Source organism: Dermochelys coriacea, chromosome 5, assembly GCF_009764565.3.
Source record: "Dermochelys coriacea isolate rDerCor1 chromosome 5, rDerCor1.pri.v4, whole genome shotgun sequence".
Lineage (NCBI taxonomy): Eukaryota > Metazoa > Chordata > Testudines > Dermochelyidae > Dermochelys > Dermochelys coriacea.
This window is the reverse complement of record NC_050072.1, coordinates 3,862,862-3,888,589: the sequence shown is the minus strand read 5'-3', so window position 1 is coordinate 3,888,589 and position 25,728 is coordinate 3,862,862. Positions and strand designations below refer to the sequence as shown.

Below are 25,728 nucleotides of genomic sequence, written 5' to 3'. Positions count from 1 at the left end.
CAGCTCTGGCCACAGCTCTGGCCACAGCCTCGGCCTCCTTACCCCTGTCCCCTCCCCTCCCTGGGAGCTGCGGCCCCGCTCTTGGCCCCGGCTCCCGACCGCAGCTCCCAGGGAGGCCCAGACCGGGGGTGGGGAGGATGTGAAAAGTTTGGGGACCACTGGCATGGGGGCAAGAATGGAGGGTAAAAAGGCTGTGGCAAGCACACCCCTGCTTGCAGCTGATCCCCATCCGGAAGGACCTCTGTGGACCATAGGCAGCCGGTGCAAGAGAGAACAACTTTCAGGCTACTTTAACTTGTGCTGGAGACCGGGCTGGGATCCGGAAGCCCCTGGGTCAGGGGCAGCCATCATTGCCTTCCCCACACCAGACCTGCAGCAAGTGTGGCTCAGCTGACCTGGAGAACATGGCCCAAGATTTCTCCATGGATCACAGCGTGAACTGAGCTCAGCCATGTTACCCACAGAAATATCCACAGAAAAGAGTCTTGTCTGGCCAGTGGTGTCATCTCACAGACACATGTGCGCACGCATGCACACACTATCTGAAGAAGCGGCAAAATTTTAACCTCAAGCCCGCTTGCCAATACACCCCTGCAAAAAATAACCCTCTTGTCGGCGCTGGGCTGCACTCACCATGTGATAGCTGGTGGGCTCCTCCCCAGGACTCACTGACACTCGTTAAACAGCAGGACTTTGATTGCCTTCCTCAAGTCTCGCTGGGCGCAAGGCAGTGTGTATATATAGCTCTTTGAAAAATGAAATGACATGGCACTGCACAGCTGCTTTGAGAGGAGAGAAGATCCGCACATGTGGGAGTACATGATGGGTGTTTGCAAAGGGCTCGCTTTTAGACGGCGCTGGGTTTTTGGCAGCGCTTTAGGGCATTTGTTCCGAAGCTGTGTTTACACGCCTTTGATCAGACGTGTTTAACTTTTCTGGTGCGTGACAGCAGCAAAACAAGTTTGATATGTGGATAATCAAACACTTTTTCTTTTCTTTTTTTGTAAACCCTTAACAAGATTTTCACATCAGCAACTAAACTGGGGATCGTGGAGACATTGTAACAACTGTTGTGTGTTAACAAAAAACAAACAAACAACCAGCCAGTTTGTTTGTTAGAGCTTTTCATCCAAACTGGCTGCATCCTCACCCGGGCAAAAATCACACCTACATCTGCGGGAGAGTTGTCTGAATGTACAGAGCGAGTACAAAGACATCAGGCTCCGGATGACTTTGGTTGTAAATTATGGCCTCTTTCCTGTTGAAGGGGATAAATCATTCAAGGACCTCTGCAAGCTTAAAGCCTGTATCATAGAATCACAGAATCACAGAAGATCAGGATTGGAAGGGACCTCAGGAGGTCATCTAGTCCAATCCCCTGCTCAAAGCAGGACCAATCCCCAACTAAATCATCCCAGCCAGAGCTTTGTCAAGCATTACCTTAAAAACTTCTAAGGAAGGAGATTCCACCACCTCCCTAGGTAACGCATTCCAGTGCTTCATCACCCTCCTAATGAAAAAGTTTTTCCTAATATCCAACCTAAACCTCCCCCACTGCAACTTGAGACCATTACTCCTCGTTCTGTCATCTGCTAGCACTGAGAACAGTCTAGATCCATCCTCTTTGGAACCCCCTTTCAGGTAGTTGAAAGCAGCCATCAAATCCCCCCCCCCTCCATTCTTCTCTTCCGCAGACTAAACAATCCCAGTTCCCTCAGCCTCTCCTCATAAATCATGTGTTCCAGTCCCCTAATCGTTTTTATTGTCCTCTGCTGGATGTTTTCCAATTTTTCCACATCCACCTTGTAGTGTGGGGCCCAAAACTGGAAACAGTACTCCAGATGAGGCCTCACCAATGTCCAATAGAGGGGAACGATCATGTCCCTCGATCTGATGGCAATGCCCTTACTTATACATCCCAAAATGCCATTGGCCTTCTTGGCAACAAAGGCACACTGTTGACTTATATCCAGCTTCTCGTCCACTGTAACCCCTAGGTCCTTTTCTGCAGAACTGCTGCCTAGCCATTCGGTCCCTAGTCTGTAGCGGTGCATGGGATTCTTCCGTCCTAAGTGCAGGACTCTGCACTTGTCCTTCTTAAACCTCATCAGATTTCTTTTGGCCCAATCTTCTAATTTGCCTGGGGACCTCTGTATCCTATCCCTACCCTCCAGCGTATCTACCTCTCCTCCCAGTTTAGTGTCATCTGCAAACTTGCTGAGGGTGCAATCCACACCATCCTCCAGATCATTAATGAAGATATTGAACAAAACTGGCCCCAGGACCAACCCTTGGGGCACTCCACTTGATACTGGCTGCCAACTAGACATGGAGCCATTGATCACTACCCATTGAGCCTGACAATCTAGCCAGCTTTCTATCCACCTATAGTCCATTCATCCAGCCCATACTTCTTTAACTTGCTGGCAAGAATACTGTGGGAGACCGTGTCAAAAGCTTTGCTAAAGTCAAGGAACAACCAGTCCACTGCTTTTCCCTCATCCACAGAGCCAGTTATCTCATCATAGAAGGCAATTAGATTAGTCAGGCATGACTTGCCCTTGGTGAATCCCTGCTGACTGTTCCTGATCACTTTCCTCTCCTCTAAATGCTTCAGAATTGAGTTCTTGGGGACCTGCTCCATGATTTTTCCAGGGACTGAAGAGAGGCTGACTGGCCTGTAGTTCCCAGGATCCTCGTTCTTCCCTTTTTTAAAGATGGGCACTACATTAGCCTTTTTCCAGTCGTCTGGGAGCTCCCAGCATCGCCATGAGTTTTCAAAGATAATGGCCAATGCCTCTGCAATCACATCCGCCAACTCCTTTAGCACTCTTAGATGCAGCGCATCCATTCCCATGGACCTGTGCTCGTCCAGCATTTCTAAATAGTCCCGAACCACTTCTTTCTCCACAGAGGGCTGGTCACCTCCTCCCCATGCCGTGCTGCCCAGTGCAGTAGTCTAGGAGCTGACCTTATTCATGAAGACAGAGGCAAAAAAAGCACTGAGTACATTAGCTTTTTCCACATCCTCTGTCACTAGGTTGCCTCCCTCATTCAGTAAGGGGCCCACGCTTTCCTTGACTTTCTTCTTGTTGCTAACATACCTGAAGAAACCCTTCTTGTTCCTCTTAACATCTCCTGCTAGCTGCACCTCCAGGTGTGATTTGGCCTTCCTGATTTCACTCCTGCATGCCCGAGCAATATTTTTAGACTCTTCCCTGGTCATTTGTCCAATCTTCCACTTCTTGTAAGCTTCTTTTTTGTGTTTAAGATCAGCAAGGATATCACTGTTAAACCAAGCTGGTCACCTACCATATTTACTATTCTTTCTATACATTGGGATGGTTTGTCCCTGTAATCTCAATAAGGATTCTTTAAAATACAGCCATCTCTTCTGGACTCCTTTCCCCCTCATGTTAGTCTCCCAGGGGATCCTGCCCATCAGTTCCCTGAGGTTGTCTGAGCTTTTCTGAAGTCCAGGGTCCATAAACAAGCTCTCTCCAATTTGTAAACAAGCTCTCTCCAATTTTTTACAGTTCCGAGCTACAGAGCCTTGGCTCTTTAGCTGAAACTTCAGAGACGCAGGCTTTTGTGTGTGTTAAGGTTCCCACCCACCCCCGGCCCCGGTCACAGTACCCCCCGGCACTGATCTGCAGAAGAAATTATTTGTGAGAGCCACCAGCTACAGAACTTTCGCTCAAGCTGTAGCAGCTCATGCTGTGAGCTGTGGAGGTCCTGGGTTCAAACCCTAGTGTGTTGGCCAAGGGGACGGCTGTCATGCTTGGAGATCTGGAGGGCCCTGCTTTCATTTCCTCCCCAGAGGAAGCAGGTTCCTGCTAGATGTCAGGGACACAAGGGTATCCTCTGCCCTTCTCCTTGGACACACAGCTCCATGTAGGTCCAAGCTGTTTTTGGTTTTCTGGCCATGCCTGCATCTTGTCCCTCACCCATACCTGCATTTCTCCATGATCAGGTATCTCACACCTTGATGTCCCATCTGGGTGCCCATCCTGACCTACTCAGTTCCTGACTGTACCATGACTGCTGTGTGCCTTGTTGACTGGGAACCAATCTGTGCCTGTCTTCATTCCCCTCAGGCCTTTAGTCCCAAGGCCAGAAACTTGGCGACATCACAGAAGGGGAGCGAAACGCTGGGTTACATTTTGCTCTGGTGTAAACCTGGAGAAGCTCCATCCGGGGAATCCTCTGGGTTCACACCGATGGAAGTCAGAGCACACTTTGGCTGGCTCTTACCAGACAGATTTGGCTTAGGGATATGATAAGGCACCAAAGACCAGGACCTTGTTGTAAAGCAAAGTTCTGCTCTGTCCTCAAACCACACTGGCCCAAGGTCAAGGACTGGCAAAATTCACTTCTGGAGCAGTAATAGGTCAAAGGTCCCAGATCTAGTGAGCCAGAGGTATAAAACTGGAAGCTGTATGCCATTTGGGGTAGGAGATTCCCAGCTCCCTAAAGAGACACCCAGCACTTGCTTCTAGGACTGGAAGATCCTAAGACATCAGACACTAAACCCACAGCATTACGTGTAAGAAAGCTGGAATTGAGCCGCCACAATGCATAAGTTCTAATTTTCATCTCTTTCTGAGCTCTATGCAGATGGGCTCATGGTTGTGGTGATGATCTGACTTTACAGGCCGAGGCCTAAACCAATAGAGTACCAACAATTTTAAAAAGGACTCTCTGAAATATTCCTAAAATAGATTTTCTGACAAGCTTGTGACACACAGACAGCATGGTGCAGTATAAAGGGCTTATTTGCACTCATTGGGGATGGCACACAGGCCGGAACTCCATCACCATCTCAACACCTAAGACCAATGAAGCCATCCCAAAAACATGCCAATGAAACATATGATACCCTCACATAGTCTGCCGATGCAGGGAGAGCGAGTGAGAGCATGTGCTGTGGTGTGATATGCATGCACAGCGGCTACCATTCAAAAGTCCAGAATTTGTCAATGGTCACTAAAAAGAGGTATCTGAAATAGCACTATCCCCCCAGACTTAGAATAGGAAATAATTGTGTAGGATGTTGGCATTTTCATGGTGCCACTGTATCATACAACCTGGAAGATATACGCAATCGTGTGTGAAAGAGATGGTTTCTCCACAGGTGGACACGGAAGTGTATATTCAGTGGTGATAAATATTTAACATGCTTTTATTCCTGAAAAGGCCTAGCTCTGAGACCATCAGCCTCTAAGTGAAGACCAGGGCTGATTAATGGGTTAAGCAGCTCCCAGTTATGGAAGGTTAGGATCAATCCCAATTCTCTGCTATTTGTTGAATCTTTAATGCTTTTTATCGGGAGTGGATTTTCTTGGCAGAGGTTAGCATTTTAATAGGGCCACTTTAACTGCATGGATCTTAAAGGGATAAAAAAAAAACGAGGTTTTCATGCGGTCACTTTGTTAAATGAAATTAAAAAAAAAAAAGGTTTGGAAAAGCCTATTTTTCTCCAAGGCAAATTTGCTGCTTTCAGAGTCTGGCTTTCCCCTCACACTGAGTGCACGGCAGGGCTGTGAAATGATCAGTTATACCCTCCCTCAGCAGATCTGAACCACAGCTACTCCACCAGGAACATCTGATGAAGTGAGCTGTAGCTCACGAAAGCTTATGCTCTAATAAATTTGTTAGTCTCTAAGGTGCCACAAGTACTCCTTTTCTTTTTGCGAATACAGACTAACACGGCTGCTACTCTGAAATCCACCAGGAACGGTCATTTGTTCCTTCCATCTGCAAGCTTCACAGAAGCTCCTTGGAGGAGCCAGGACCTAATTGTTTCAGAACCATTTGGATGAGTCTGATAGGCAGGAACACTATGTTGTTTGTTTAGCATGTTATCACTTTAGCAGAAGGTATCGAGAGAGATGCTAGCACTAGGATAGCACCATGAGGTAAAGATCTATAGGAGAGAGAGAGAGAGAGAGAGAGAATGTGAGGCAGGTGGTGATGACACAAGAGGAAGTGTTATAGACATCTTCACCTGAATGTCTTGCTGCCAGCTCAAACATGACATGGCCAAACCCAAGTGCTTGATCTTTTCTTCCAAGTCTTATCGGTGATGAATTGTAAACTATGTTAAAATATCAAGCTATGACTTTAAGTTTCTAAAGGGCTTCCTGGTCCTGCTTGCAGGGTAGGGGGTCTCTGTAGGGAAGCATGAGATCTGGGTCTTCAGAACCAGGTTGCAAAGAGGCAGCCTTGGTCAAGGTGGGTGAGTTGTGCCTTGCTGCCTTAGGGAGCAGCCTGCTTTGTCTCTCTCTGTTTTGGGGTTCTTGTTCTTCAGTTCTGGATTCTAAGCAATAAAGTCGTGTTATGTTGCAGCCTTCCAGCAAGAGTGCTTGTGTTTTTATCCATGACTCTGTGCGTATGCTGTGAACATAATATGATCCACTCCTCCATCACTGTTGGAAACACCATCACCCTCTCCTATCAGTCAGACCTATAACCAGGGCATCATCTTTGACTCAGCCCTGTCTCCAGACCCACAACATCCAGGCTGTGTCCAAACCTCACTGCTTCTTCCTCCATAAGCACCTCTCTGATCCAGCCTTTTCTTTCTGCCCCACAGCTGAGAACTGCCTGGACCCATTTTGTTCTTCATATTATTGACTGATAATGTGATAACCGCTGGGAGTCCCCAATCATGGATCAGGGTCCCGCTAGGCTTGGTGCTGTACAAACACACCATAAAAACATGATCCCTCCTCATCTCCCATTTTGACTCTCCCATGATGCCCTCCTTTCGGACCCAGTGTTCAGATCATGTTCCCCTCCCCTGGCTCCCCCACTTTCTCCGTCACATCCAAGAACAAGCTTCTGGTCCTGACCTCCGAGACACGTCTCAGGAAAGCTCCTCCCTCCCGTTCCACTCTTCTCTCTTATCACATCAGCCCCATGCCCTCTCTTCCGCTCGGCCTGCCTCCATTGACCATTTGTCCACTGCTCTCACCCATACTGCCCCTTGCACACAGAGCTATCTATCCCCTTCCAATCTCACTCACTTCTGCTGTGACACCTGTGAGAAACTGACAGCAAATTACAGCCAGAAAGTGGGGCAGGATGGGCTGCTGAAGTTGATCCTCTTTATTCGGCCTGTGAAAACACATGTACTCATTGTCACTTTCTCCATCCTCTCCGTCTCCCCTGGTTACAGCCACTCGTTGCACCTTGGCTTCATTAGAACGTAAGGTCTCTGGGACAGTCGTGCTTTCATGGGGCCTGGTACGCCCTTGATTGCGGCATCTGGGCAATCCCTGTCACGCAAAGAGTCCATACCGACTGACAGGCAACACGAAGGGCGAGTGAGAGAAGGAGCAACCGCAAGAGTGAGTGGAAGAGAACACGCGCACGGCACAGAGAGGGATAGGAGATGCACGAGGAGGAGAGCTCATGCATCCTGGCGCAGGTAAGAGCCGCCAGCGTTCCCGCCGAGCTGCTTAGATGGGATCAAATGCCAGCGTGAATGGGGAAATTCAGGTGCCTGGTGCCAGGCAGACAAGGTGGCATCGCCTCACCCCTCCTTTGTATCGCATAGGCTGGAATCGAAGCTGAAGCTTTCGAGAGCGTCTTTTATACGAGGCCTTTGTTCTTTCCCACAAGAGGGACTGTATTCTACCCATCTTTTCACACACAGAAACCCCATGGACTTCAATGAGTGCCCTTGCCCTGAGCTTGCAAAATGGAGCCCTAGGAAAATCAAAGGAGTTTGGGAGCCAAAATTAGGCTCAAAGCTTCCTGCCTCGGGGCCTGTTCCACATGCGGTGAGTGCACTAGCCAGCCCTGGGAGAATGCAGGGGGGGAAGGGGCTTTGTTTTTAGCTTCCCGATGCAGGGATTGAATTGAATCCCGCTCACATGGGTAGCAGTAACTCTAGCCGAGTCTAGGTGAGATCGGAACGAGGCCCTCAGCATTCACCCCAAGGATCAGAGATTGGGGGTGGTGGGCTGATATACCACTGCAAACTCATGCTGGCTGCTCTGGATTTCCTGAGATCAGAATCAGGCCGAACGAGAGGAGTCTGTAATGGGATGGCAGCAGGAAAAAGGGAGACCCCCACTTGGACACAATTCTTCCAAAGCTCAAAAAAGGTATTTGGGGTGAAGGTTCAAATCCTCTTTGCTCGTGACGCATAAATTAAGATTGGACGTTTTTCTAGTTCAACCACCAGATACAAGCTGGCTGCAGCAGGGCCTGTGTTACACAGAGAGTCAGACTCGATTATCACAATGGTGCCTTCTGACTTTAAAATCTATTAACTGGATTCTTCTTTGTCCTCATTTTAGAGTGTTCTTCTCTCAAAGGCAGTTACGGAGACACAAAGGTCTCTCTGGGCTGTAGTTAAGATCCTTTCCCAGTAGCTGCGCCAATGCTGACCCACGCACCAAAAACTTCACATGTGTGAACTTCGGCCAGGAAAGTGGGTTTTTCACCACAGAAACAGAGCTTGCCCCATCTTCTGGTATTATGATCCTATGGAACTAAACTATCCAGGTTACACAGGGCTACGCATATACCTCGCATACACCACACACCAGTTCCCATGTTCACTGGCACACGCCCATTCACACCACACCATGCGGCTCAGTTCACACACCGCTGCACTCACACTTGTTGACACACATTAACTATACCAATCCTGTCTCGTGCCCCACTCCTTCCATGCACACACTACACACTTCCATTCACACATTCTCTCTCCCCGTCTCTCCTCTCCTCGCGTTGTCTCCTGCCATTCCATACCCTCAGTGACACACACACACACACACACACACACACATCACACTCCCATTCACACCATGGGTACCACTGGCCTTCAACTATTGCACATCAGGATCACATTTTGACTCTTACATGCAAACCATTTCCATGATAATTGTCTTTTCTCATCCACTGTTGTAAACATGGATTAGGGGCTGAGAGACAGATGAGCCTTCACTGTGGATTAACCTGCATGTTGTTTTTTGTGACAACACCAATATAAGATCCAGACTTCTGTCCCTTGCAATGTGACAGCTACCAAACAGCTGGTTCCCAGCTCCTTCAATTAGAGCTTCAGAGAGATTCTATGAGCCATTAGCCTCTGGCCCTCCCTGAGAAGCTGCTGCAGCTTCGAGTCCTTCCAAGCACCCAGATTCCTCGGCATTCCCATGAAAACCTGGCATCTGCCTGCACAGAGAGAATCAGTGCATGCTCTTGTGATTGGCTTTAGTGCACCAAGGTGGGAGCTGCCAGACAATCTCCGTGGGTTGGAGGCAGGGCAGAGATATCTGTGATGCGGGGACTTGACTGCATCCCATGGGCAAGGAATAAGTCAGGGTTCGATGCCCTTCATGCCACATAGCCTGGGGGCTCAGCCAGCCCCAGGGTGGCCCGTTCAGACTCAGTTCCATCTCTGGGATACACTCACCCCCTTGCCATGCATCGCCCCGGCACACAGCTGGGCACTCAGACTCAGCCACGTGGCCCCGGACGTTCCCTCCCCCATGGGGTCAGTTACACCCAGCTCGGTTCTCCCGGGTGTAGCACTTCACACCCGCCTTGCATGCTGCACAGGTATACACAGCCACGCAAGCATCAGGATAGGGGAGAACCCCCCCCAATGCAAACCTGCAACACAGCTCAGCTCCTCCTCCTTCCCTCCCCTGGCTGAAGAACGGCAGGGCAGGGGCAACACCTGGGTTGTGTGGCAGGAACTGAATGTGGAACGGGCAGAGGTTTGAGGCCCTGGGAATGGGAGATCCTTCCTATGCCACGCAGGGGGCAGCATAGAATCAGGTACAGCAGCAGGAGCTGGTGAGATGTATGCCCGCAGCAGAGCAGAGATAACAAGGGGGTGAGTCCGATACACCACCACCAGCTGATGTGCACATGGACGGGGCGGTGGAGTGGGTCAGGGAAGAGCTGACAGCCGCAACACCTGATGTAGTGGGTGTACTTTTCCCTCCAAGGACAGAAAGACCATTGCTTCCCCAGGTTCTTTGGCGTGGTAACTCCCCTCCCCCATCACACCCCTGCCAACCCTATCAACTTGTTTACAATCCACGCTGCGCATCCCCAACCTCCCCCAGCCAGAAATTAGCTCCAGAATGGTAAATTACATGAGCCAGAAGGTTTGATGGAATAAGCCCATTGGGTGGCTTGGAGATGCTATTAATGGAGAACTTTCACTAATTGCTTTTGTGTAATTGGGGGCTGCTAGGCAGAGCTGGGTAATAAACGAGATCCAATTACATTTTCTCTTGGTATTTATTTTATTAAGTCGAATTCATCAGCTGATGAAGCGCCCCAAGACGATGGCTCATGGCCTAGTGGAAGGGTCATTTAATTCCCCACTTGGGAAAGCACAGAGGGAGCTTTTCCCAGGTGCACAGACTAAACATCTGCATCACGAAAGAAGCCCAGGGTCCCACCCCCGTTATGTGTCCCAGCTAATGTAAGTTCGGGGGCAGGGACTGTCTTTTCCTGCATGTCTGTGATGTGCCTGGCACAATGGGACCCCCGACACAACAGAGGCCTGATCTCAATTGGGTTCTGCGCAGTCCCTGCCCCAACGGGGGCCTGATCTCAGTTGGAGTCTCTAGGTGCTACCAAAGCACATGTAACGAGTCGCTGGTACATCCACAGAGAAGAGTTTAGGTTGCCTTGCACGGGTTCATGGGGGAGGCCACAGCTGCATCTCTTTCTCCCATCCCTGCCCCTCACCCTTGGCAAACCTGGGTGGCAAATGCTCATAGTGCTCCTGTGAGTGTTAGCCAGGGGGCCCAGCTAATGCACTTGCCAGCGCACAGAGACCTGTGCCTGACGTACCCAGCCAGCTGGGAGGTGTGGCCAAGCCTGCACATAGGGTGGTGACAGCGTTTGGAAGAAGCAGTGTGGAGCAAGGCTGCAGGAGAAGTGGTTTGTACTCCAGATCACTTGGCTAATTGCCATGCATGCTGGATGGCTCCTGCACTCAGCTGCTACCGCTTGCTCCCTGCTGGTGTATGCCTCTATCGTGGGGCAGAATCCTACCAGAATCCAGCCCTTGGCCGTCCAGCTCATCCTGTGTTCCCTGCCACCAGAGAACATTCACATTACGGCATCACCTGGGTGACAGACTTCAGTGTCCATTTCATTAATGGAGAGACTTAGTGAAACCCATACACGCGTCCTGTCTAATGGAGTGATTATCTATGGCACGCCTCGCTGCAGTGTCTAAGCACCAGGGTATCTGAAAAAAAGAAAAGGAGTACTTGTGGCACCTTAGAGACTAACAAATTTATTTGAGCATAAGCTTTCGTGAGCTACAGCTCACTTCATCGGATGCAACCTCAGGGTATCTGAGGCACTGCTTCAGAGTCAGTGAAGTGACTGCTAGGCAAATTCGAAGGTGTGGGGGGTGTCATTTTTCTTGAAAAATTATTTGTAAAAACTGGTTAGTTTCTTTAAAAAGACCCCGATTTATGAATATTCTTGCAGACTTACAGGCCATGTGAGATTCACCAAGACTCATGGGTTCACATTATTCATGCTGGCTACGGAATAGTTGTGAAAATGCTTCTGAATTCTAAGTATTGCATGAATCACTATCAGTCCCAACTTTCATACCAGACAGGGGGTTAGTTGCTTTCCATTGCAGGCCTGTCTAAAATATTTCAGCCAGGCAGGCAGGGAGCAGACAAAAAGCACCATGAGGCTCAGCTAGCCAACCCCAAATAGCTAGCCATCAAAACAAACAGCATGTGAACCAACTATCTGACAAAATGTTTGAGGAACTGGTCTGTCCCTAGGGATGCAGGACGGGTTTGTGCACAACTGGTGTCCAAGACAGAGGCTAGTTTCAGAGTGAACAGCATTATCAATAACTAGCTCAACTGCCTGGACTGTCAGCACTGGGCCAAAGTCCTCAGCCCCCCTATTCAGGATTTAGCCACTCTTTCCTCAGCAAAGTCTGCTGAAGAGACCCCAGGATGTAACAAATCGATTATTTATTGTTGTTGTGGCCAATCACTGAAACGGTCCATTTGGAGAATGACTTCCAGTGCTTCCTTGAGGAAATCTATAACAAGACTGATTTTAGAATCAGAGAAATGTGGGGCTGGAAGGGACCTCGAAAGGTCATCTAGTCCAGTGGCTCTCAACCAGGGGCATGTATATACCTGGGGGTACGCAGAGGACTTCCAGCGGGTACATCAACTCATCTAGATAGTTGCTCAGTTTTCCAACAGGCTACGTCAAAAGCACTAGCGAAGTCAGGACAAACTAAAATTTCCTACAGACAATGACTTGTTTATACTGCTCTATAGACTGTACACTGAAATGTAAGTACAATATTTATATTCCAATCAATTTATTTTACGATTATATGGTAGAAATGAGAAAGTAAGCACTTTCTCAGTAACAGCGTGCTGTTACACTTTTGTATTTTTATGTCTGTTTGTGTAAGCAAGTAGTTTTTAAGTGAGGTGTAACTTGGGGGTACGCAAGAAAACTGAGACTCCTGAAAGGGGTTCAGTAGTCTGGAAAGGTTGAGAGCCACTGGTCTAGGACAGCTCCCTGCACTGAGACAGGACCAAATAACCTAGATCATCCTTCACAAGTGTTTGTCCAACCTGTTCCTAAAAAACTCTGTGATGGGGAATCCCACAATCTCCCTAGGTCACCTATTCCATAGCTTAACTCTCCTTAGAGTTGGAAAGTTTTTCTGATATCTAACCTAAGTGTCCCTGGCTGCAAACTAAGCCAGTTCCTTCTTGTCCTACCTCCAGTGGACATGGAGAACAGCAGATCACTGTCCTGAGTATAACAGCCCTGAATATATTGGAAAAGTGTTATCAGGTTCCCCCCTCAGTCTTCTCTTCTCTAGACTAAACATGCCCAGTTTTCCACCTCTTCTCCGGAGAATTGCAATCAGACCTGGCCCAGCACCAAGCCACGAGCTGAAAAGCATCAGGTTGAGAAACACAAATCAGATCTTAGCATGGAGGGAGTGAACCTCCACTCCCTGGCCTGTGCATTGCTCCTCCCCTGCCTGCACTGCCCAGGGAAAACTCCTGCCAGGGAAGGCATGTTTTGGACCCTGCAGACAGTCCCGCAGTGGATTGAGCCGTCAGGTTTGTAGCTCCTTAGAGCCAGGGAAAGTGACCCTGACCAATACATAGTCATGCACATCAGCTCTCCTGCAGTACCCTGGCACTCCAGACAGAGTTCACGCCTCTGGCCTTATCAGCACCTCCGCTGTCCCACCCCCTTCCCAGCTAGCACACCCATGCCCGGGAAGGGGGCAGAATCACAGTGAAGGCTGTCCAAAGAGGGCAAACTGGGTGCATGATGGAAGCAAGGAATGGGTGCCAGGCTGTGGCTGATTCATTCAGGTTAGGGACTGTTCTGTCAGTGCCACCCAGAGTCTGGGTCTTTCTTGGCTTCCCCTATGGCAGGTTTTGTTATGAGCAGAACAGGGGGAACTTCCCAAAGCCCAGAGCAGCACCTTAGCCAGTGCAGATGTATCATTTAGACTCAGTCTTCAGCCTTGTCCACACAAACCGAATCATTACCCCAGAGGAAATCAAACCGATTTAACTAACCTAGGGCAAACTCCTTGGGGACAAGCTTCTATCAGTTTGAAAATGGCTCTACTGGTTTAGCAGGTGCTTGTGTAAATTTATCAACACAAATTCAATGGATATAAGCCAGCTTTAAATCAATTTAAGAGCATCTGTAACCCACAGTCCTCCTGGGTGTGGTGCTCTGTCCCCTCTAATGGCACTGAGACCACTTAGAGATGAAAGAGTCTGCTACTGCCTTAGCTCAGGGCCATGTGGCTTTTAACCCTTGTGGTAGAGGCTCATGCATTAGCTCCAGAGGTCCCAGGTTCGATCCTGCCCGCCAACGACTGGGGTCTGTCGGTGTTACACATCCACACACAGAGTCACACCTGTTGAAGAAAACGAGTTCGGATCATCCCTTTAATGAAACTGGTGTCGGGTGTGTTTGTGTGTGTGCTCACCTACACACACCAGGCCTTAACAATGGAGCAGGAAATACTGTGTCAGGAGCAAGCTTTCTTGTGCCGTTCTGGCTGCTCCCCGGTATCAGCCAAGCTGGGGGCGAACCCGTTGAATGGTCCATTAGCATCTCTGCTGCTGGTCTCAGAAGCACACCAAAACAAGCAAGCGATTCAGGTTCCATTCCTGTCTCAGGTGACGATTCAGATCAGTTTCTTGTTTTATCCAAGGCCTTTGGGGAAGGGCCTCTTGTCATTTTGCTATTTGGCCATCCAGCGCCCAGCGTGGAGGCCTTCAGGCCCGTCTACACAATGTAAATTACGAGTTCCAAGGGAGCCTTTGAAGGAAAATTAAATCTCATTTTCTGAAGAGCCCTTCTGCCCATGTGGCTTGGCTCCCCCCTGAGCGCAGCATGTTTCCCGGGGCACTCGGCTCCTCTGTTGCTGTGGAGATGTGCAAACATGGGAAACGCATCACGCGGTGGAGAGAGCCGGCCTAAGTCCACAGCTAAAGCAGAATCTGAGAGGCAGAGAGAGGCGACGTGATGTGCCCAGCATTCAGCCACCTGGGGGCAGAGCTGGGATTAAAACCAAAGAGCTCTCCCCCCGCCCCCCAGCGTCATGCTCCCCGATACGGATGTTGCTTTAGCACTCCAATAGCATTGAAGACAGAGACAGAAAATCCTCAGCCTAAGCAGCACAGCTGCCTACCTGTTTGTCTGCTTACCGAGCTCTCGCTGTTGCTGCATCTGAGTAGCCTCGCAATCCCGATCAGATTGCACCTTCTTGGCACCCTGTCAGGAAGGGGGGGAAGGTGTTTCCCCCATTGTGCAGATGGTGAACCAAGGCACAGAGAAGACTCGCCCAGATTCATGCAGGGAGGCTGAGCTGGGAATCGAACCCACATCACAAATCCCAGCCCAGTGCTTTAACCACAAGACCCCATGTCATTCCATGCTACCGGCAATGTATGGGTGCATGGATGTGTGTACAGATGTGTGTATTGCTATGAAGCCAGGCAGGCTGTACTGCTCTCCCTGATTTTCCAGGGTCTCACCTGCACAGCACATTACCGCACAAACCTTTTCTCCTCCACATGGGCCCACCTACCCCCCATACCCTTTCCCCCCCTCACCCTGTCTCCAGTTCCATCTCAAGCCCCACTCCCCTGGGTACTCTTTCCTGCTTCCATTTGCTCCCATATTTTACCACTGAGCCTTCTGTCACTCACATAACCTTGCCTGTTTAGTAATTTGTGGCAATAAAGTGTCACTGTAGGGAAAAAATACAGCATCCCAGTGCCGGATAAATCTCCAGTCCATAAATTGCACAGTCCAGGAGTCCGGGCACGTGCCCCTCCCCTCTCTTTTTATGTAAGTGTAACCATCTAGGAAGAAAAGGAGCCACGCTGGTGTGTGATCTTACCGGACAGCGGCGTCCTAGCCGCTTTCGTTAGGGACCCTGACGAGTGCAGAGTGGCTGGCGCGTGCACTGGAGCCATGGGGCCTCGGCAGAGACTTCCTAGAGCCAGCCAGTAATCAAGAGATTCTTACTAACGAAGAAACGAGTTGCTGAGATGCACTAGTGACTATTCCAGGCTCCCTCCCCGCCACCCTGTATCGGCCTCACTGCACCGGGCTGCACAGCAAACACAATCCAGGGATGGATTAAGCAATCCAGGGTCCCATGGGCACCATGATGTGGACCCCCCCTTCCTCTGCCCCTGCCCCCTCTTGGAGAGGCCCCTCCCCAACCGGAGAGGCAGGGGAAGCAGCATAGGGGCCCCCTAGGGAGACTCTGCCCCCTGGGGTGTAACATGCCCCCCCCAATCCAGAGAGTCCAGGGGAGGAGCAGGGTGGTTCCCCAGCACGTACCCCAACAATCATGGTTTATTTGCTGGATGTGTGGGACCCAGTGCACCTTTCTCCTCCGTCACACACTAAATCCTCTATCAGGATGGTGCTGGCATGGGGTTAACCAGAGAAGTGAGCCCTGGAGCTTGCACCCAATTGACACATCTGGGGCAACTCCCATGTCCAATCTACTGTCGCAGGCTCTGTGCAGACTCAGGCAGATGTCCCTGCATTGGTTACATTCAAGTCACATTTTCAAGGGTTCTTTGCAAGCACCTGAGCGAGAAACTTTCTTTTAGTGGGAGCGGAGATTCCAGTGTAATCACAGGAGCTGGGTCCGTAGGCATAGGCCTATGGCTTCGCCTGTCCCTGTCAGTAACAGCAGTAAGGGGCAGACCCCACCCACCCTTCTCCCCCGTTCCTTCTAGGAATGCAAAGGGCTCTGCCCAAAGCACAGAGCAGTGCAATGCTGCTGCCAGCGGAGGGGGCAAGACCGGGGACCCTGCATAGAAGCGGGGGGAGGAGGGAGTGGTGCAAACCCTTGCAGAGCCAAACCCAATGAGAGCTCCGTGAATGCCACCAGTGCCGAGGGAATGTGGGGGTGTGCCAAGTCTGATCCATTCACTGCTTCCTAGATCCATCAGCTGTTCCCCAACCCATGCTGCGGGAGGAACATACAGTACTGCACTGCCAGCACACATTGTCCCCACCTGCAGGAACTAGGAATGGGAAAGGAGGATCATGGGGCACAGCATCCAGATGTGGAGTAGGACCAGAAGAGAGAGCGCTCCCCGATCGATCGCCATCCCGCTTCTTAGAGCGCTCAATCCAAGTCACTGGGAGAACCTGGCTGTTGGAAAGGAGAGAAAAGGAGCGGGAAGAGAGGGAGGCTGGCACGGAGAGCGTGAGAGGAGCTCTGTCTGTTGGAGGTAGCGCTACAGCATGGCGGCCCTCGAGAAGCGGCCTGGCCCCAGGCTGGCACATTCTTGCTGTAGTCTGGACTGCTCTTTGCCAGACATGGGAGAATGACACTCTTGCTGAAGGATGCTACTTTTACCAGAAAATTATTGTTTGCAACAGGAGATCCAGCATTGTCAGTAAGGTTTCTACCTCGCGGCGGGTCTCAGCATTCTCTGGGGACGTGCGTTACTCCATGGCTATTGCTCGCAGACATTCCCCTATCAATTTTCAAACTATCAATACCAGTAAGAAATACAGTCATCTCTTTTGTGTCTACTAGACAAGAGGAATGGTTTGTCTGACGTGCTCAGACATAGCTACTACTAGGAAAAACCCATGAGCCACAAAAGCAATCTAAGCTACGGACTATCCATATGAATCCAGCAAGCAGTGCATCCTACCTTGCTTGCTTTCTTCTTCTTTATAGCCAGCAGTATCTAGTGTCATTTTGCTGCTACCCTTCTGGCTGTCGGCACGCTTGCAATTTGTTTCGTGTACACACACACACACACACACACACACACACACACACACACACACACACACACACTCTCAAGATAAGAGCACTAACGAGTACCCATCATGCAGAAAGCTAGGGGGTCCTATATCGAAGTTCTGTCCCTGTTCTGGTGTCCGCACTGAAATCCCGAACATTGCTTATGAATATAAATACACTTGTGAAATTTCATAGCCCGTCTAAAGCCCATAAGTGGTTTTATCAAGAATGCATTTGCTTCCAGTCTCGCCCACTCGTCAATGGGAAACACGGGCAACAGCTAACAACTCCCTGGAGAGGGACAAAACCCAAACAAAGGGAGAGGGAAGGATGTTTGGAATGTTCTGCATGAGCATTAAAAACACCATCAGGAAAAGACGCGTCCCCCCAAGGGCTCAGGAATGGTGTGCGACATGGGGAGAAACATGTAAGTCAGACATGAAAATGAACATGTCGCCAACAGAGATGAAACCCATCAAACAAGCCGCTAACCACTAAACCAGACAAGTGCAAACGACCTCCTATTTTCCCCCCTTCCCATGTGCCATCCGCAAGTGAGAACAGACAGCGCCGGCCATTCAAATCCGCGCAACATCACACAGGCTGCAAAGCAGAACAGCAGCTATGGACAACCGCCCCAAGTCACACACGCTCCGGGATGATGCCGTGTGATGTGCCACCGAGGCTGAATGAGGCAACAGCCATTCACGGGAGCAGCTGGGGGCAAGGAAAACAACAGAGCATAAGCCACCCCAACTCTCAAACATGAGACAGGACAGAAGGAGAGATTCTTCTTTGGCTTCTACACCCCCATCCCCAGTTCCCTGTAGAAACATGGGCTCAGTCTCCCCTCCCTTACACTGGTCTCTATCACTCGACCCAAGCGAGGACTTCAGCAATTTCCCGCAGAGCAGGCCCAGAACTGAACTAACCCCTTTCACTTTTTAGCCTCTCCACCATCCCTCACTGCCCCCCAGGGGAAAAAAAACCCTCGCACACACAATTGCAGGCACCCTGAGGATCCAGACTGAGCTGATTTCCCAGAGTGGCTCCAAGCAGCCAGCTGTTTTGCCCTCCCGGCGCTAGTTCTAACCCCCAAGGGCACCACTGGGTTTGGGTGGGAAGGTCTGTACCCAGAGCATGCTGCATCCAGTGCAGCACAGCATAGTAAAGCATGGGGCAAGCATGGCAAAGGTATGTAGAGCATCAAGCCATTGAAACCCGCCTGCCTGCAGGCTCAGCTGAACAACTCCTGCCCCACGGAGAGTGCTAGGAAAAGCATTTAAGACTCCGGAGAGAAATTAGATGATAACTTTGTCCACGGGCTCATTTGTTCATTCAAAGGCTGGTGCAAGGAAGTGTGGCCCAGGGTTGAGCGGGCTAGTCTAGGACACCTGGGTTCAATTCTTGGCTCAGCCACTGACTTCCTGTGTGACCTTGGACACATCACTTAATTGACCCCTTGACTCAGTTCCCCACCTGTAAAATGGGGAGAATACCATACCTCCCTGGAGAGGGTAGAGAGGCTAGAAACTATAATGACCATAAGGCACTCAGGTACCATGGTGCTTAGCGCAATGTATGTACCCAGAGAGAGGGCCTGCTGTGGCTGTGAAGTCCTGAGTGGCCACTGGTGTGTAGCGTCGTGACCAATACAAGGTTATTCAGAGGTTACAAGGCCAGAAGGAACCATTGTGATCAGCTAGTTGGACCCCCTGCAGAGCGCAGGCCAGAGACCTGCCCCACCATAATTCCCAGAGCAGATCTTTTAGAAAAACATCCAACCTTGATTTACAAAATGGTGAGTGATGGAGAATCCTCCACGCCCCTTGGTTAATTGCTCCAGTGGTTAATTCCCCTCACTCCTCTGTTCTACTCCACCTCGAGTAAGTGGGTAATTCAAGTGCCGCTGAACCCCTTGGTATGGACGCAGATGCAACATGTAATTCCAGGTTGCTACTGCCTTGCAGGGTAATGAAGATCCTTTCCAAGATGACCACGCCTTGAGATTGCTTTTCATTTGCACCTCGCACTTCAGGGTCTGATAGCTAACAGGCAGGCTCCAACCCAGGCAAACTGAACTGCAGTGTGCATAGGAGAGGGGGGGGAGACTGTGGGGACTGGTCCTCCTGCTGGGCCGGCATCTTCCCAAAAGAGTGCGGCAGGGCTAATCCGGGGTGCCGTTTATCACAATTCATACAGAAGCTCCTTTCCCACACACAGGCAGATGCAGAAGAGGTGGAAGCACCTGTAATTGGGACCAGCCCCGTGCAAAATTCATTCCAGGTAATGAAACAAATGATCCCCAGATGGATAGATTTGCAGCTCCTCCTTTCCTTGACCTATTGCTGTTTGGCTTGGACAGCTCAACGTGGTCTTATCAGCAGATCAGCTTGCAGCTGCGGCACTCTGCCAGCCTCCCTTATTCCAGAGCACTGGGTAATATATATTTTTTTTTAATATTTATGGGCCAGATCACATGCCTTATTAAGCCAAACCTAAATCATTTCTCCACCCGCCCGCACCTCCAAGATCCTGTGAAATGTGCCTGCCATTAAACACAAAATTAGCCTGCATTTACAAATCTGCAAAAGGCTCTGGCCAGCCATTCATCGCTCACCAGTGGGGATTTTATTCCTCCCACCAGCTGAGTCCATCTTGTTCACTGTCTAATTAGTCACCGGCAAGCCAATTCCATTGGAACCGGCTGCAGTGCCACGAGCCACCAAAGTACTACAGCCTCCTCCTCAGAGAGAGGAAGACAGGCTGGTGTCTTTGGACCTGACCAAAGTCGAGCTCCTTTTGCAACAAGTAAATGTCTGAGTCCTGCCACCTCTAGGACACAGGCCTGGCCTGCTCCGGCCAGCTGCTGCGTGCCCTCAATTTCCCTTGACCTTGGTGAGAGGTCCTGCGGGCGCTGCGGGGGCCGAAGTGGGAAAACGGGGACATCCCTCCCTTCCTTAGAACCCCCCAGACCCAGAACTGTGCAGAGGAGAACACACTTCTTGAGGGCAGTAAGAGCCACGCGGCCAGCCACGTGGCCTTTGGGAGGGAGAAGCCAGCCCAGGGGCAGGTCAAGCCAGAACTGTCTGACGCTGCTGATGTCACAGATTGTTTCCCGACGTTTGCACCCTGAATGTTCCATCCTCTGTGCCGATTGACTGCTTGCCTCAACGCTCACCCACGCCCCACCTTCCACCTAGCCAATTCCCGGCTAGCGTAACCCCATGGAGAGGATTTCAATCACAAAACAAATGCGGAACTGACATGCCATTTGACCCCATCGTACATTGGTCCCTCTGCTCGTGCGGCAGATCCCTCCCCTCCATCTTTTGCCTATTTACATTGCAAGCTCTTTGGAGCAGGGACTGTTTCTTGCTTTATGGCTGTCCAGCACCTTGCAAAATGGGGCCTGATTCTGCACTGCCATAATCCATAGATAAAGCTCCCAAACACCTGGCGGGACTGGAGCTTTCAGACCCTGCTCTTGCAAGCTGCTAGGCAGCGCCAACGCCAGGAGTTGGTCGAATGCGGCCCGCTGATGTCAACAGGAGCTGACCACACTCAGCACCCTTTGCAGGAGGAGCTCTGCTCCTGGCAGGATCAGATCCCAGTCTCTCTGGTTGGCATACAGGTTCTGCATGCATCCCACTTCTCCCACTACATGAGCATGCAGCCCACAGGCTAGAAGAATACCAGCCCAGCAGGGGTTAACAGAAAGGCCCAGATGGAATGTGTCCAATGCTGATGCAGGCCTGGGGAATGATACCACCTTGGAGGGGATTACTCCACAACCAGGGCTGGATCAGTGCTTTAATGCAGTACGACTGCACCAGGAAAGGGATAGGATCAAAACAGATTGGGGTGCGTTGGGTATCCCGGATGGAGAGCCAGGAGCATCACCGCTCAGAACCACCACTAACCCAGGCCCCTCTCCCTGCTGCCTGGCTCGGGCGATTCTAAAAGCAACGTGACAGAGCCGGATTCATACTCCTCCACTGCTGAGCATCAGCGAGTGCCAGGGGATGTATCATTCAGCAAAGCCAAGGAGAGAAACAAGCAGTGTTTAACCACTAACATGCATGTAAGGAGACCCTTAATAAACTCTTTTCCCTTGTTCCTGTCTGCCTTGCTCCGGGCCACTAATCCAATTGAGCAGAGCTCTGCGCTTGTAACAAAGCTGTGATACATTTGTCAGATCCCTGACTAGACCCATGGCTAATTTTATAACACTAATTTATCTTAGCATATTATATCTCTTTAATTTCGTCCCCCCGGATCCCATTACCACCGCCGTACCTTGTAGCCAGTGTGTACCGGTAATTGCTATTATTAGCAATGCACTCCACTGGAGATACCCCGCAAATAACGGGAGCAACAAGCAATCCAGCCATCAGGACAGCATGCACTGAATCAGAAAGGGAAGCAGGCCAGCCCGCCGGGAAAACAAGGCGACAGAAAGAGGAGGAAAAGATGGCACCTGGACATGGACAAATGGGACGAAATAAAGGCCCAGGGTCAAACTCTACTTTTGGTGACGCTGGTGTAAATTCAGAGTAACTCTGCCGGCAGCAATGGAGCCATGCTGGAGTAAATCTGGAGTGACTCCACCGGCAGCGAGCAGGCCATACTGGTGTAAATCTGAAGTGACTCCACCACACTAATGTAAACGTGGAGCCACTCTAATGCTTGCAACTGGGAAAGCCGGGGTTTAAATGCAGAGCGACTCTCCCACGTTATGCAAACAATGGTGAGTCCAATTTGAAAGTCATCCTGCCCTGCAGTCTAGGGACAGATACATATTTTTTAAATGCAGCCACCCAGAACTAATAATGACCTCACTGCTTCTGACGGGGTTCCAAATTCAGTTCAAGGAGTTCTCCCTGGGTTAGTCAGAACAGTCCCAAAACACCTCTGGGGCAACCTCATTTTACCCTGTCTAGCCTGTGATGACACGTTCCTGTGTCACTACACAACATCTGCACATGGTGACAACAGTCTTGGATCGCAACGCTGAGAAGGAGACAATTCTATCTACAGAGAGATGGGCCAGCCGCTCCCCACAACAGGCAGGCAGAATGCAATTGCTTATGTGCTGAACACTGGCCAGAGCAGTAGGTAGTATCCGCCTGCCAAGGCTAGAGTGATACTCAGCCAGCGAAAGCCATCAGGAGTTGGGCTTTTCATCAAAGATGGCGCAGCATCCCTTGCACTGGTTCGGGACTGACTGAGACACCTGCCTGTTTGAAATAACCAGAACAACTCTGCTTTCCTGGAGAGTCTCCCAAAGAAATGCTGACCCTGCTCAGCCTAAGAACAAAGGTTGATGCCGCTTATCCAAGAATCGAGCCCAAGTCCTGCTGGCAGGAAACCTTCCCACAGAGACCCCTTCCGTGGGCACTCTGAGATCTGCACTTTTATGTGTCGCCCACCTGAAGCCAGATGTCTCTTCCCAAGAAGCTAAATAACTCAACAAACGGCAGAAGCATGGTCTAAAAGCTCCAAATAAATAACAAGTCAGCACCTGCCTCCTTGGCAGTCAGCATCAGGAGGGGAGGCCTGGAAGTGGGGGACACGACACACTAGATTCCAAGCTCCTGGACCGCTCAGTGATGCGCATTCTGACAGTGATGCTCAAAGTGAAACAAATGGGTCTGTGACTAAACAACCTCTTACCTTTCCACCGGTCTGAATTCCCAGGGGCGTCCCCAATTTCTCATCAAATTCCTCGGGATTCCTCCACACGCTGCACTTGACCCTGGTGGAGTAGAACTGGGATTTCCTTTGAAAAGGAAAGAGAAAACTACTGTCAGAGATTGGCACTTCTACTTTGTCACCATCATTTTTCCAGGTGGGATTTCCCGTGCTCACTCCTCTGGTTGGGGACCCGCTTCTGGCTGAGATTTGGTAGCTGGTGGCCAGACCAGCTTGCACAGCTCATCTAGGTAAAAAATAATTTTCACAGGATTGTTGCTGCCCCATCCCAAAATGTGTGTTAATTTCATTAGTTCAACGTATTCATAAAATGTACACATACGACGATACATAAAAGGACTGCAGTGGGGGAGGTGTCCGTTTGCCCCAGCCTGGCTTTGAGCTGATTTAAAGAAATAATATGAACCAAACAGAACCAGCAACAACACCCCTCAGCCAGAATAAAAATGCTTAACACAAAGAAATGACAAGCCACATCCCCCTTAGGTCTTGTCACACCCCAGGCTCCCATCTTGCATGTGCTGAACTTTACGTGCCATGGTTACATCCCACTGACTTCAGTGGGACTGCTGAGAGCTTGGCAAGCCTGTGAGCACACGTACAACCACATGCCCATTTGCAGGAGAAGCACCTAAGATTGTAAACGGAGTCAGGATTGGTTCTTTGCTTCTTATTTGTACAGGACTCAGGGCAACGGGGTCCCAAATCCAAATCAGGGCCTTAAGTCATTAGGGTAATAAATGATGAGCATAAAGGATAGCCCCAAACTTACTTTTGGCATTTAACGGATCGGTCACACAAGACAGTTTGGGTGAATATTCAGGCTCATTGGCTTTCCTTGGTGCTTTTTTAATGCTTTGCATTAGGGGATATTCTGTGCACAGCACATTTAGATGCTTTGCAATATAGGCCAGTGGCTTTCAACCTTTTTTCATTTGTAGACTGCGAAAATATTTTGACAGGAGATGCAGACCTCTTTGGACATCTTAGACATAGTCTGCGTTGAAAACCAGCACAATAGGGCATCTCTACCTCGTTTTATAACCCGCATCTCACACCGTCGGTGTTGCAAAAGGACTTTAGGAAATGTTCATGTCCCATCTGCCTTTAGGGGATTACCCCAAAGCCCTGGGAAATCGACAGAAGACTTTCTGTTGACTTCAAGGGGCCATGGCGAGGGTTAAAAAACCCAACCCCAAAGGCCTGTAAGCGATAAATAAATAAGTGAAACCTCATTGGGCATCTGTGCGGCTGATTGAGAAACTCTCATTTGCAAAGCACCGGGAAATAATTAAAAAGTTTTCCCGGAGCCTAAGGAGGGAAGCGGCCCGTTTGTCACGCCAGCAGCGCGTGGCGCACTGCAATTTATCACGCCTGTCAGGTGTCAGGCACTGAAATATTTAACTCCGTCAGGCCCAAGCTGAGCCTGCGCCGCGCCCCATCACTCACAGCAGACTCTGCCGGACATATGGGAGCCACTGATCAAGGGAACTGGCAGTCATCGACGGAGATGACAGAGGGCTCCCCCACCCTTCGCCAGCTCAGCTGAGAGGCCGATGGGACTGTTTTACAGCTCTGAATTGCAGACGAAATACACAGACAATGCCAGGTTGGAACTGAATCACAGCGCCAATTCGTCACCACCTGTCAGAGAGCAGTTGGTGTTGCCCAGGGTGATGGCAGGAGGGAAATGGGAGAGAGATCATGGATGAATGGGAAAATTCTTAGTTGGCTCCTCAGATCCATCCACAAAGATGCCGCTCCTAAGGAAGGAGCACATGACTCAGGACGCTAAGGGGGAGCTCTAGCTAAGAACCTGCCCAAGACAGACCCCTAGGGAGACACCTGGAGCCTGAAGAAGATAGATATCAAGGTGTCAAGTCAGAGCAGTGTGGTCCAGGGGACAGGGCACTGAGCTGGGAGTCAAGGCAGCTGGGATCCTATTCCTGGCTCTGCCACGCAGTGCCCTCGGCCTCAGTTTCCCCTCCTGCTCTCTGTCTCTCTTGTCTGGTTAGATTGTAAGGTCCCCAGGGCAAGTGCTGTCTCTCCCTAGGTGTGTATGTTGCACCCAGCACAATGTGGCTTAGATCTGAGCTGGGGCTTCTACCTGCCACTGTAATACAAAGAATTAACACTAACCAGTACCTGGCTAAACCTCAGGGACACAGCAAGACGACAAGATAAACCCTAGGGAAGTTTCCATGAGCCAGAAGAGGGACAGATGCCTCCGGTTCAACCTGGACATGGGGCAGGATAGATTCCTGGAGTACAAGTTAGGAGACTGATTATTTACTGGGCACCCTCAACGCTCTTGGCCCCGTACAGTTATAAAGATAGTCCCCGGCTGCAGAGCTGACAAGTTTAGCTGGACCAGTCCCAACACCAGAATAAGATAGATGAGGATTAAGAGAGTCGCCAGACCCCCAGGGCAGCACGGGACCAACCCAGGGAGTGCACACCCGGCATTTAGAGCAGGTGTGTGTCCCTGGGCACAGAGGTGGAACACCCACCTCCCCTAGAGAGGGTCACTGCTACCTCACCATGGGGCCACAGACTAGATTGGGGTGGGCAAACTTTTCGGCCCGAGGGTCACATCGGGATTGTGAAACTGTATGGAGGGCCGGGTAGGGAAGGCTGTGCCTCCCCAAACAGCCTGGCCCCTGCCCCCTATCCATCCCCTCCCACTTCCCACGCCC

General features: G+C 50.4%; 1 protein-coding gene across 4 annotated transcripts in view; it reads right to left on the bottom strand.

The window, feature by feature from the left end:
* Positions 1 to 25,728, bottom strand: part of CNTFR (ciliary neurotrophic factor receptor) — a 446,573-nt gene that overhangs the window by 328,467 nt on the left and 92,378 nt on the right. For all 4 annotated transcript variants that reach the window (XM_038402722.2, XM_038402719.2, XM_038402720.2 and 1 more), the window contains exon 2: positions 22,994 to 23,099. The gene's annotated coding sequence lies outside the window, so the exon portion shown is untranslated. The remainder of the gene's footprint in view (positions 1 to 22,993; positions 23,100 to 25,728) is intronic.